Raw genomic sequence first — 14540 nt, forward strand, 5'->3', positions numbered from 1 at the left:
TGTCAATGTAACAATTTTGATAGATAGAAAATTTGAATACTAAGAATATAGTCAATTACAAACAATCTTCGTTGCAATCAATCTAAAACTATTTTCTTCTATTGTTCCTATTGTCACACCTAATTAGTTTTTCCGTTTTTTCATGTTCCTATTGTGACACCTATTTGTTTTTCCATTTTTTCATATCGATCATATGAAAAGAGTAGTGTAGTTGGAACCATAGACCATTCAAATATTTAACTCGAGCCACTATAGTAAACAACATACCTTTTCTCTATTGCTCTCCAATATTAATAGTAGTTTTCTTGAAATTCAATCATTGTGACTTATGGAGTGTTAAACCTGATCCAGATCTTGGGGGGAGGCCCCCAAGATCTAAAAGATTGAAATGGATCTTGTGAGGGAGGCCCCCAAGATATAAAGAATTGCAATGCTAGAAAGAAAATGACATAACACACAGTAAATATTTGGATCAATGTTTATCTTCCCAAAGTGGTAGTGCTCGGATAGATCTTTCTAACGAGCTATTGTACATGTCAAATGAAGATCGGGTGCCAAAGTTATGACCTCGGGAAGTTGATGTACCAACTTACCCAAAACGGGGCCCACAATTTGGCATTTCATATTCTAGGGTTAGGTTTTGGGATGTGAATGGTTTTCCATTGTTTCTCAACAATAAATAGGCATTCGAGCCTCATTGTAACACAATTCAGAGGCATGTAGCCACTACATCTCTTCTCAGAGTTAAGCTACCATTGCCCTAGCTAGTTTATTTCCATTTCTTTTTGTAAGCATATTTCAGTATTTCACATTAATGGAATGAAGGATTATTTTTGGTGCATCTCTGTGTTTATGGTTATCTCTGTAATTTGTTGCGTTCCTGCTTAAATCTGGATTATTCCTCCCCCCAAGGTCTAAAATATTGAAATGGATTTTGTGGGGGAGGCCCCCAAGATTTGAAGAATTGCAATGCTAGAAAGAAAATGACAGAACACACAGTAAATAAAACCATAAAGAAACTTTTTATTAAAACCGATAATAACTATAAAGGCTACATTGTGGTAGACCATATGTCCTTTTACAAAATGCGACCTGTTACTTATAGTATTTTTTAGTTACAATACCATGGGTGGATGTCACAATACCACGGGTCAATTCCATGGGTGAATGAGTACCATGGGTGGATGTCACAATACCATGGGTTAATTCCATGGGTGAATGAATACCATGGGTGAATTTCACAATACCATGGGTCAATTCCATGGCTGAATGAATACCATGTGTGGATGTCACAATACCATGGGAAAATACCATGGGTGGATGTCACTTACAATACCATGTGTGGATAAATACCATGAGTGGATGCCACTTATAATACCATGGGTAACTTCCATGGGTGGATGAATAACATGGGTGGATGAATACCATGGGTTGATGCCATTTTCCATTTGGATCATTTCTCCCTTCTTAAGAAGCAATGGTCCGCATTGCATAAAGTTCCCTCCAGCAAAGCCTTTGTTGAATATGAAGAGCCACTGAAGAGAAGGGTTTTATGTGGTTAGCCCATAACCATGATGAACGAAGATCCAAGGATAGAGGTACCATGTAATGCTTGTGACCAACAATGATATTGATAGTGTGTGGCCTAGCAAATGGACTTCGATGAAGTGTGGGTTTGTGGATGACCCATAACCACGATGAACAATGATCTGAGGATAGAGATACCCTGTAATGCTTGTGAACAACTGTGATATTGATAGTGTGTGGCCTAGAAAATGGAATTCGATGAAGTGTGGGTTTGTGGATGACCCATAACCATGAAAAATGAAGATCTGAGGATAGAGATACCCCGTAATGCTTGTGACCAAATGTGATACTAACAGTGTGCGCCCTAGAAAATAGACTTCGATGACAAGGATTTTGTGCAGTTGACCCATAACCATGATGTTGGTTGTTGATGAAGTAGCAGGTGCCTACATAGCCTAGGGTGGGAGGGCACGTCTCCAAATAATCCAAGCTGAATGCTTCTATGCTGAAACTGATGAATGTGAAGCAAGTGCCTACAGAAGTGGGGTGGGAGGGCACGTTTCCAACGAGAACCTGCTCTGAATGTTGCTCCAGAATTAAAATGGACATAACACGGTCAATATAACTCAGAATATTTATTATAACCTATTTTTGGAAGCATAAGGACCATTTTGCATGTTCCTATGTGTTGGAAATCCTTAATTGGACACCCTAGAATCTCTGATTCACGCTGCAATTTTTTCTGTCATCACAAAAGTTTTGAAAAAATAGTTGATTTTAAATGATTGATATCTCCCACATCCGAACTCCGATTCGACCCATTTTTTTTTTTAAATTGGGTGATTTTTCAAGAGGATCTCATATCTACAATCCGTTTTTTGAAATTCTGCAGAATAACTTAAAAAAAATTCACCAGTTGTCGTCAGAAAAAAAATTCTACAACATAACTAATTTTAAATCAGCGATATCTCCCTCATCCAAACTCTGATTTGGTCGTTTTTTTTTTTATTTTGGTATTTTTCGCAAGGAATCCAGATCTGTTGTTTTTATTTTCTTTGTAAATATTGTACCAAATGTTTTAGATCTGATCTGCAAACTCACTGCCCAAAAAACAATTCTTGCAAAAAAATGAAAAGAAAAATTCTTCTTGCTTGGCCCAAGAAAGTTCTCTGTGGAGGTCGCAGTGCATGCCTGAAGTTTTTTGAATATTGCTGCAAAAATTTGAAACTAAAATATGCATGAAACCCTCATTCTCATGGAATCGTAACCTGCTTCCATACCATTGATCCGCATCTTGGGGGGAGGCCCCCAGGATCTAAAAGATTGAAATGGATCTTGTGGGGGAGGCCCCCAATATCTGAAGAATTGCAATGCTAGAAAAAAAATGACAGAACACACAGTAAATAAAACCACAAAGAATTTTTTTATTAAAACCGATAATAACTATAAAGGCCACATTATGGCGAACCATCTATCTTTTTACAAAATGCGACTTGTTACTTAGATTATTTTTCAGTTACAATACCAGGGGTCAATTCCACGGGTGAATGAATACCATGGGTGGATGTCACAATACCACAGGTCAATTCCATGGGTGAATGAGTACCATGGGTGGATGTCACAATACCACGGGTCAATTCCATGGGTGAATGAGTACCATGGGTGGATGTCACAATACCACGGGTCAATTCCATGGGTGAATGAGTACCATGGGTGGATGTCACAATACCATGGGAAAATATCATGGGTTAATGAATACCATGGGTGGATAAATACCATGAGTGGATGCCACTTATAATACCATGGGTAAATTCCATGGGTGGATGAATACCATGGGTGGATGAATACCATGGGTTGATGCCATTTTCCATTCGGATCAAAACCCCAAAAAATTTTCAATGGTAGTTATTTTCTATTACCACATTTGAATGCAAAGTAATTTACAATGTTGAATGATGGAAAATGGGAATAATAAGAATGTACCCAATTATAAATAGTTTATAGTTTCAAGAAGCAAACATTTGGGGTAAGCAAACATTTTATTTAGGGTGAAAATTCAAGTATTCTATTTATGGTTGAATAATTTTTATGTGCTTACATTGTGAGAGTGTGTGTGTGTTTTGGGTGTGAGAAGGAGATACAAGGGGAGATAGACATATAGATGTGGCAGGGAGAGGGAATAAGAGAGAGGCAAAGATAGGGAGGGAGGAATATCTATATCTATATCTATATCTATATCTATATCTATATCTATATCTCTATATATATATATATATATATATATATATATATATATATATATATATATGGAGAGAGAAGTGGAAGAGAGAGAGAGGGAGGGGAAAGGGAGGAAGGGAGAGAGAGATAGATAGATAGATAGAGAGAGTGTGTATGTTTAGGGGATGAGACAAAGAGATAGAGAATGAGAGACAATGGGAGATAGAGATATAGATGGAGGAGGTAGAGATGTGCTTACATTGAAATCAATGCACACTATTAATTTAATTAATTTGAAATTAATGTACATCATACATCTTGTTGCATCAAATAAGAAATCAACATATACACTAAAATCAATGCATCTAGTGAAAACAACAAAATAGGATTAGAAATCAACATCTATACGAAAATCAATGCATCTAGTGCAAGAAATAAAATAGGATTAGAAATCAATATCTACATTGAAACCAATGCATCTAATGCAAGAAATCAAATATGAGTAGAAATCAACATCTACGTTGAAATCAATGCATCTAGTGTAAGGTATTAAATATGATTAGAAATCGACATCTACATTGAAATCAATGCATCTAGTGCAAGTGATAAAATAGGATTAGAAAACACTATCTACATTGAAACCAATGCATCTTGTGCAAGCAATCAAATAGGAGTAGAAATCAAAATCTAAACTGAAACCAATGCATCTAATGCAAGCAATCAAATATGAGTAAAAATCAACATCTACACTAAAATCAATGCATCTAGTGTAAGGTATTAAAATATGATTAGAAATAGACATCTACCCTGAGATCAATGCATCTAGTGCAAGCAATCAAATAGGATTAGAAATCAATATCTACACTAAACCTAATGCATCTTGTGCAAGTGATCAAATAGGAGTAGAAATCAACATCGACATTGAAATAAATGCATATATGTAAGGTATTAAATAGAATTATAAATCAACATCTACATTGAAATCAATACATCTATTTTAGTGAAAATCTAAAATATTCATGACTTTCTATATCTAGATTTTAGGTCTGTAGTTGTCTCTGTGAGACTCTTTCTTCTTCCTTCTCTCTCTACCTTTCATTCTGTGTCTATCTACCTCCCCCTCTCCTTCTCTCTCTTCCACTCCATCTCTCCCCTATCTCACTCTATCTGCCTCTCCCTAACTTTCTCTATCTTTCTCTTCTTTCCTCTCTCCCCCTGGCATCTATATTTATACCTCCCTCCATCTCTCCTTATTTCTCTTTCTATCTCAACCCCCTAAACATATGTCACACACTCTCTCTCTCCCCATATATATCTATCTATCCATCTTTCTCTCCATATTCTTTTCCCTCTCTATCTCTTCGCCTTCTCTCTCTCTCTCTCTCTCTCTCTCTCTCTCTCTCTCTCCATCTATATCTCTATCTCCCATCTATACCACTTCCTCCCTCCCTCTCTTTTCCTCTCTCTTCTACCCCTTCCCTCTCCCCATCTATATCTATATCTACCATTGTCTCTCCTTCTCACCCCAAAAACATATTATCTCTCTCTCTCTTGCCACTCCCTCTCCACCTTTCTCTCTCTGTATCTTTCTTCCCCTTCCAACTCCATCTCTTTCTCCCCCTCTCTCTCAAGTCCTCTCTCTTTTTCCTTCCTCTCTCTCCCCTTCTCTCCCACCTCCTTCCATCTCTCCCCCCATCATACACACACTCTCTCTCCACCCTCCAACTCTGTCACAATATCCCTCCCTCTCTCCTTCTCTCTCTCCCCCTCTCCCCCCTCCATATCTATCTCTCACTATCTCTCTGTTCCCCTTCTTTCCCTATCGTTATCCTCTCATTTTCTCTCTCTTCTCTCTTCTTCCCTCTCCCTAATTCCATCTTCATCTCTCTGTTGTCACTCCCTCTCTTTCCCCCTCCAAATCCATCTCTCTGCCTCCCTTTCTCCCGCTCCTCTCTCTCTCTTCCTTTCTCTCTCTCACTATGTCTCTCACCTCTATGTCTGTCTCCCACACTCTATTCCCCCTTCCATCTCACTCTCTTTCTTAAATATCATCCCATTGTATTGTATTTAAAAAAGTATCTAAATTAATAAAAAACATAATTGGTTGTAAAATATTAAACCTCAATCTATTCCCCCTTCAATCTCACTCTTTTTCTTAAATATCATCCCATTGTATTGTATTTAAGAAAGTATGTAAATTAATAAAAACATAATTTGTTGGAAATAGCAACAAGAATTGCTGAAAATAGTAATGCTAAAAATAGCATTGCTATAGATAGCATTTCAAGATATATTCTAATTTTAATTTTTCCTTGAATTAAAATTTGATTAGTCTCACCAGCAGTTTGAAAAATAATTAGTTAATTCATCTTGAGTTAATTAGTTGGAGAAATTCAAACATGAAGTCTTTGTGAAGACATGCAATAATTATCCCTTTGATTGAGGAAGTTATCCCTTAATTAAGGAGATAAGGATGAGTTGTATTTGAGTTGTAATTAGTTAGCTGAGTTAACTGAACTAAGTCCAATTAGATTAGTTCCAAACAGTTTGTGGAACTGATTGTGAGTTCAGTCAGTTATTGCATGCATGCATGCAACTAGTGTTCTCTAGATAACTGAATATTTTCTCATAAATAACTCATGCATGTCAGTTTAGACAAAGCCGCAGTTGAGATTAAAGTCAGGGAAATTTTACTATTAGTTGGAGGAATTTTCCTATAAAGAAACTCATCCATGTAGAAGGAACAAGGTTCCTTGAGGATTGCGCAGTTTTACAGTGTGTAAGAGCAGTGTTCCACTTGGTTGAAGGTGAATCATCCCAGAGGAACAACGCAAGGAAATAGGAGGCTTGGATGATAGAGGAGAAGGCATATGTGTTGTCTATTATATCTATGAGTAGTAGTGAGGGATTGTACTAAGAGATGGATAGTTGTGAGAGCTAAATCTTTGTGTAATCCTAAGATGTTTCCACCTTGTATGATAATAAAAGTAGCGAGGTTTTTAGCTGAGGCTTTCCCTAGAGTATTCTTTTGTGTTTCATGTGTATTGATTCTTCTTCTCTGTTATATGTGTTCAGTTTGATCTTGCTCAAATCGATTAAGCTTATGCAAATTTGATAGTAGAAGTAGATTAAGTATTTTGCTTTAGTACATTGCATAATCAGTTTAATCTACAGTGAGAATTTCTACATGGTATCAAAGCTAGCTGATCTATAGAGAAATTTCTACATGGTATCATAGCAAAGGTGATCAGAGTTGTGAACAACATACTAAGAACGAAAAAGCTTGAAGTTTGAAGTTCTTGATTGCAGGTACAAAATCGATTTCTTATCACATCTCAAATTTCACCAATGGCGTTCAATGGTTTGAGACTTGAGTATGCCTTGGATGGCAGCTCGAATTACATAGCATGAAAGGATCACATGGAAGAGGTATTAGAAGACAATAGTTTGAAGGATTTCATTGATCAAGAAATCCCCAAGCCAGTAGCAGCTAATGCCCAAGAATTGGAGGAATGGAAGAAGTGTGTGGTGAAAGCGGGGAGGATTCTTCTGGAGGGAGTTCGAGACCATATTGTCTCGAGTCTCCATGGGAAGGAGACTTCGTTTTCAATGTGGAATACATTGAAGGACCTATATGAGAACAACAACGATTAGAGGAAGCTGGTGCTCAAGGACAAGCTTTGGAAAATCAAGTGTGAAAAGGGCGACACGATTTCTACATATTTGAACAAGCTCACCACCTGCAAAGATGAGCTTGGAAGTGTAGGAATAATGACAATTGATGATGATATGGTGAGTCTTGCTCTCCTCAGTCTTCCTAAGAGTTGGCATAGCGACCAGGACTCAGTGAATGGAAGAGAGAAACTGCTGTATTGGGAACAACTATGGTCAGATCTCATGCAGGAGGAGATTAGGAGGAGCACACGAGATGGTTCTTCATCCAAGGAGGATGAAGAAACTCTAGCCTTAGTGAGTAAGGCAAGGAAAGGGAAGGAGAAGGATTCTCATCCCAAATCAAGTTCTTCTCATGGAGGAAAGAAGGGTGACAAATATAAAGTGAGATGCTTTAATTGTCACGAGATGGGTCATTATGCGACTAATTTCCCATCGAAGAAGTCCAAGAAGGGATCCTCGGAAGGATCTGAAGGTGAGGCATTGGCCTCTCAATTCGAGATGGACTTCACCCTCATTGCATGCATGGTGTCTTCGATGATGGGTTGTGGTTGGTTTCTTGACAATGGAGCCTCATTCCACATGACCAACGATAAAATTTTATTCAGTACCTTGGAGGAGAAAGACCTCAAGATACTCATAGAGATGGGTGACGATGAAAGGTATAGTGTTTCAAGAGTGGGAACAGTTGCTTTTTAGAGGGAGCATGGAGCTTATATCACCTTGACAGATGTGAAGTATGTGCCTAGACTAAAGAAGAACTTGGTATCGATCGCGATGTTGGAGGACAAAGGCTACGATGTTGTCTTCAGTAAGGGAAAGGTTTTCCTTAGACACATCACCACGGGACAGGTGAAATAGATCGGTTCACGGGTACAGAACCTGTATGCTCTTGAGGTTCAAGATGCATGCAAATCCTTGAGGAGTGAGGCCAATGTTAGAGACTTGGTGGTTGAGTGGGAGAGTACATTACCGCACAACATGCAGCCCCAGAAGAAGTCTCAGACAATTATGGAGGAGCCACAATTGGAGATGTTGAGAGGAGATCGAGTGGAGGCATCCACTCATGCAAAGACCTCCAGTAGGGGGAAATTTCAAGCCAAGTCAGCAGAGGGATCACATGCAGCCATACCTCCAGGTGTGAGGTGGGGCGATGTGAAGTGATAGTCCCATGAAGGCTGAAATAGGGGCAAGATCCTTGAGGTACCCAGCCTCTTTGATTAGACCTTGCTACCGAAGCCCTAACGAGGAGTAGTAGGACTGGATGAGTGGGTAGAGATAGATGCGGATGGAGCGATAAAGGGAGCTTCAGCATTAGAGGGTGTTTCTAGCCCAATAGGGAGGTCAATTGGGAGATCAGTTACTTACTTCAACGTAACTAAGTTGTAGTGCAGCAGTGGGTAGCATGATGTAACATGATGAGAGGAGGTGCAATGCAGATGCAGTGCTAGGAGACAGGACCAGCAGCAACACAGATGCAGGAGGAGGAGTCATTGTGATTGATGTAATAAGAGATCAAAGTGAAAAAGGCTAGAGTAGTCAGATATTGAAGAGCACATAGGTGTAGAGTTTTCAGTCAACAAAGGCAATAAAAGTTAGAGACTTTGATGATAGAGACATCATTCTGATTCAGGTTGGATGATTTTTTGTTTCTAGAGTTGTTGGAGCAACAACACTTGAGAGAAGTGTTGCATGCATAACATTCCAAAGGTTCAGGATCAGGATCGAGTTGAATTCCTTTCATGTTGAGAGGGAGTTTTGGAAATAGAAATAATAAATGCTAAATATAACATTGCTATAGATAACGTTTCAGGATATATTCCAATTTTAATTTTTCCTTGAATTAAAATTGAGAATTAAAATTCGAATTTAGTCTCACCAGCTGTTTGAAAAATAATTAATTAATTCATCTTGAGTTAATTAGTTAGCTCAGTTAACTTAGTTAAGTCCAATTAGATTAGTTCCAAATAATTTGTGGAACTGATTGTGAGTTCAGTTAGTTAATGCATGCATGCATGCAACTAGTGTTCTCTAGATAACTGAATATTCTCTCATAAATAACTCATGCATGTCAGTTCAGACAAAGATGTAGTTGAGATTAAATATAGGGACATTGTACTATCAGTTGGAGGAATTTTCCTATAAAGGAAACTCATCCATGTAGAAGGAACAAGGTTCCTTGAGGATTGCGCAGTTTTACAGTGTGTAATAGCAGTGTTCCACTTGGTTGAAGGTGAATCATCCCAGAGGAACAACGCAAGGAAATAGGAGGCTTGGATGATAGAGGAGAAGGCATATGTGTTATCTATTCTATCTATAAGCAGTAGTGAGGGATTGTACTGAGAGCTGGATAGCTGTGAGAGCTAAAGCTTTGTGTAATCTTGAGATATTTCCACCTTGTATGATAATACAGATAGTGGGGTTTTTAGCTGAGGCTTTCCCCAGAGTATTCTTTTATGTTTCATGTGTATTGATTCTTCTTCCTTGTTATATGTGTTCTGTTTGATCTTTCTCAAATCAATTAAGCTTCCGCAAGTTTGATAGTAGAAGTAGATTAGTTATTTTTCTTTAGTACATTGCATAATCAGTTTAATCTACTGTGAGAATTTCTACATGGTATCAGAGCTAGCTGATCTATAGAGAAATTTCTACATAATTGGTTGTAAAATATTAAACCTATATTTTGGATCAATCATGTTAAAGAAAATACAATAATAAAAAAATTAAAAGAATCACACACTATATTTCCTCTATCATTATTAATCACTTTTCTTTCTCACTTGGCTTAGATCTTTGGTTAAGATGCATCTATACTAGTTAATTATAATATTATTTATATTATATAAATTTCACATATGTATATATAAAAGTATTCTCATTTTTTAATTGATTAAAACCTCCATTTAATACTGCGCGCTCATGCCCCTGACCTAGCCGCCGTTGTTGCCTCTTGCAGCTTCCTGCAACTTGAGCCCAGTCTAGCACTAACTGGTCTCCATAGACCCTCTCGATTAATCCTCTAATGTTTGCGAGCTCCCTTTCCTTCACCCATTGCAGCCTCACGCAGTCCCTTTACTCAGTAGCCTCTTGCTGCTGAGTTCTTTCAAACAATGCGTCCCACGGTAGAGGGAGAATCTTCCTCCCAACAAGGGAATGATGAAAATGAAGTAGCATTTGCAACTCTGATATCAGAAAATGGAGCTCCAAGAACTAGGCCATCGGTCAACAAATTTGTGAAGAAACTTGCAGACATTCCATAGATTTCACTACCACCAACTCTCCCAAGGAAAGCTGCCATTTCCTTAGCAGAGCATGTCCTTGTTGGACAGTTCATAGGGCTCTGGCCTTCCCCAAGATCAGTTCAGAAATGGGTGGAAAGAAACTGGAGTGAAAATACACAAGGGAAGATAGCTATACGTTTATGTGGAAGAGGTTATTATACGTTCCTTTTGAAACTAAGAGGACAGAGACTTAATATTCAGAAATGGGCCCTATTTTATGGATTCGAGAGGACTTTACCTGAATAGATGGACACTAGACTTCGATCTAGAGATGGATATTCCTAGCGCGGTCCCGGTCTGGGTCAGGTTGCTGGATCTACCCCTCCACTGTTGGGATGATGACTCGGTAAGAGCTATTGGGAATACGGTAGGCAAATACATTGACAGGTGTGAACCCAAAGACAACATGGATGCCTGTGCAAGAATTTGTGTGGAAGTAGATCTGGGAAAAGGTCTACGTGAGGTGATTAGGATCAAGGTGGATCAACAGACTCATATTGAGCAATTGCACTATGAACAAATTCTGTTCAAATGCAAGGTATGTCATGAATATGGTAATTTCGCAAATAGATGTAGTAAAAAAAGGAAGAAGCTAAAAGTGCTGAAGTTCACGAAGACACATGGGAGCAAGTAAAAAGAAAGAAGCCCCTCAATAAACAAAATGAAAAAAACTCCTCACAGCCTCAAGAGACCAACGAAGTAGCCCCAATTCCTCCAATAAATACCGCTCTTCCAGTTATAACTTCCTCAAATCCATTTGAACCTTTGGGAGAAGATTTACCATCCCCATGATCTCCTCCACCATCCAACGCATTAGCTCTCATCACCTCCCCTATCTAGAGCCCATCCCCTCCTTCGCCCATAGTAGATCAAATCCAAACTAGAAACAAAGCAAAAGAAAATAATCAAGCATGGGAACAACCAAGAAAAGTTGGTAGGAAATCCAATAAAGAAATAAGGGATGAGGTAGCAGCAAAGGAAATGGCCATAGGAACAAAACAACCAATGGATACTTTCCTCGGCAAATAGATGGGAAGTGGAGAAAAATATTAGCACAAAGAAAAGGGAGAGACATGCCATAAAAACAGTAAGTAATGATTAAGGTCTCTTGGAATAGTAGGGGTTTGGGAACCGCCTTTAAAATCAATGCAGTCAGGGATATAATAAAATAGGAGCATCCATACATCTTTTTGATCCAAGAGACCAAAGTAAGTAAGAATGAACTTCAAAAAATGATCCAAAAGCACAAAGACTTTGAAGGAACAACTATAGACTCTAATGGAGCCTCAGGTGGAATATGCACAATGTGGAAAAAAAGGAAGTGGGAGCTAGTAAAAAAAATAAACAATAATAACTGGGTAAGAACAGATCTGAAAAATAACAGTACAAAGGAGGAGTATTGCATCATAAATAGTTACTCCCCCAACCACTATAGAGACAAAGAGCAATGCTGGAAGTTAGTGAAAGAAGAAGCATCAGAAAGGCAAAGAGGTAAAATAATTATGGGAGGAGACTTAAACCTGATCAAAAATATTGATGAGAAGCTGGGAGGTAACTGCTACAATGATCCTTCAAGACCAGCACTGGAAGAAATCATTGAAGAAAAAAATTACTAAGCATTCCTCCAAGTAATGGAAAGTATACCTGGAGCAATAAAAGAACATGGAAACATAACATAAAGGAAAGATTAGATAGAATTATGATTCATGAAGAAATAGCAGCAACATGCACCATAGTGAAAAGCAAAATTATTCATGCGTCATCTTCAGACCATAAGCCAATGGTATTGAGTTTGGGTAGGCTGGAAAACCAAGGTCTGCTCCCTTTCAAACACAACAAAATTTGAGACAACAAAGAGGATTTTGACAAACAAATAAGAGAAAGTTGGAAAATAAACGTAACAGGCTCTCCTCACTATGTGTGGGAAATGAAGTTAAAAATTTTAAGACTTCGTTTAAAATCATGGGCAAGAGAAAATACACTAAAAGAAAAAGCAAAAAAAAATAGAACTTCAAGGGAAACTGGACAACATTAGTAAGGAAAAAGAAAACAAACAAGAGAGTGAGCAAGATTATGCACAAGAAAAAGAGATTTTTTTGGATTTATACAAGCAGAATCGACAAGAGGAGGAAGAGAGCAGGCAGAAGTCAAGATGTTTATGGCTGAAAGCGGGGGATATAAATACCGCTTTTTTTTCATAATATTATGAAAATAAGGAGAGCTGGAAATCAAATTGAAAAAATACAAGTAGAGGGGCAAGAAATAAGAGGAGTTGATGAAATTAAAAAGGCAACTCACAACCACTACAAAAATATCCTTTCAGCGAGGGATCAACAAGTGGACAACGAGGAATTTTTACTGCAAATTAAAAAAAAATCAGCGAGTAACAAAATAGAGATTTAGATAAATAGGTCACTGAGGAGGAAAATAGAGAAGCAGTGTGGAGTTTGCACCCAGATAAAGCCCCAGGACCAGATGGATTCACAATTGCTTTCTGTAGGAACCATTGGGAAACTACCAAGAAAGACTTGGTGAGAATGATAAAAAATGTCTTTAAAAAAAATAAATTTGGGGGAAATACAAAAGGCTCTTTCTTGGCTCTCATCCCTAAGGAGACAAACCCAATCTCCTTTGATAGATACAAGCCTAGCTCCTTATGTAACTCTTCCTACAAAATCATCACAAAAATTTTGGAAAATAGATTAATTTTTTTTTGCCATGCATCATCTCTGAAAATCAAGGTGGCTTTGTACCAAGAAGACAAATTATTGACAATGTAATAATTGTACAAGAAAACATACATAGTAGTATACAAAGAAAAGAAAAAGTAATGGTTATCAAATTGGATATGGCCAACGCTTTTGACAGAGTGAATCATAAATTTCTTGATGTTGTCCTCCAAAAGTTCGACATCTCTTCCAAGTTTATAAACATCATTATGACTTGCATCACCAATCCCTGGATTGCACCTTTGATTAATGGAAGACCAAGAAACTTCTTCCAAAGCTCAAGAGAATTGAGGCAAGGCTATCCTATCTCCCCCTTCCTTTACATCATTATGGCAGAATCTCTAAGTTCACAGTTAGAAAATCAAAGGGAAAATAAAAAATACCACGCATCAGGATTTCAAGAGGAGTCAAAGAGATTAGCCACTCCCTCTTTGCCGACGACACCCTCCTCATAGGAGAGCTTCTAGCATCATTACAAAATGCTTTAAAAATTTCTAGTTGACTTTCTCCATGTTTCAGGAGGACTCTTAAACAACAAAAAATGTAGAATTTACAACTAGAATGTCTCAATAAACATAATGTAGAGAATATCCCATATAATGGAAATACCGGTACAATTAAAATGGAGCCATTTTATATATCTAGGACTACCATTAGCAAAAGAAGTGGTCAATGCAAAAGTTTGGAATAAGCATGTGGAAAAAATGAGGGGGAAAATTCAGAGTTGGGGAATGGTGTGGCTCAATCTTGCAGGAAGAACAATAATGATCAAGTCCCTCCTTTCAGCTTTGCCAATATATCAGTATGCCATAATAATGGCTCTGGAAAGTGCCCATAAACAAATGGAATTAATCATTAGAAGCTTTCTATGGCAAGGAGGAAAGCAAGAAAATAAAAAATTTAGCCTTGTTCGATGGGAACAAGTAACTCTCCCCTATGTGAAAGGAGGGATTTCAATCCGGATACCAGGACTGATGAATAGTGAACTTGGGATCAAGTTAGTTTGGAGAATGATAAATGGAAAAGAACAATGGTGGGGAAAAGCTTTAACAAGAAAATATTTAATTTGTCAAAGGACAAAAATTCTCACCGAAACAATTCCAGAGTGACCTTG

Source organism: Pinus tabuliformis, chromosome 1_1 (genome assembly GCF_031772625.1).
Source record: "Pinus tabuliformis cultivar Carrire ecotype Pingquan chromosome 1_1, CPIR1, whole genome shotgun sequence".
NCBI lineage: Eukaryota > Viridiplantae > Streptophyta > Pinopsida > Pinales > Pinaceae > Pinus > Pinus tabuliformis.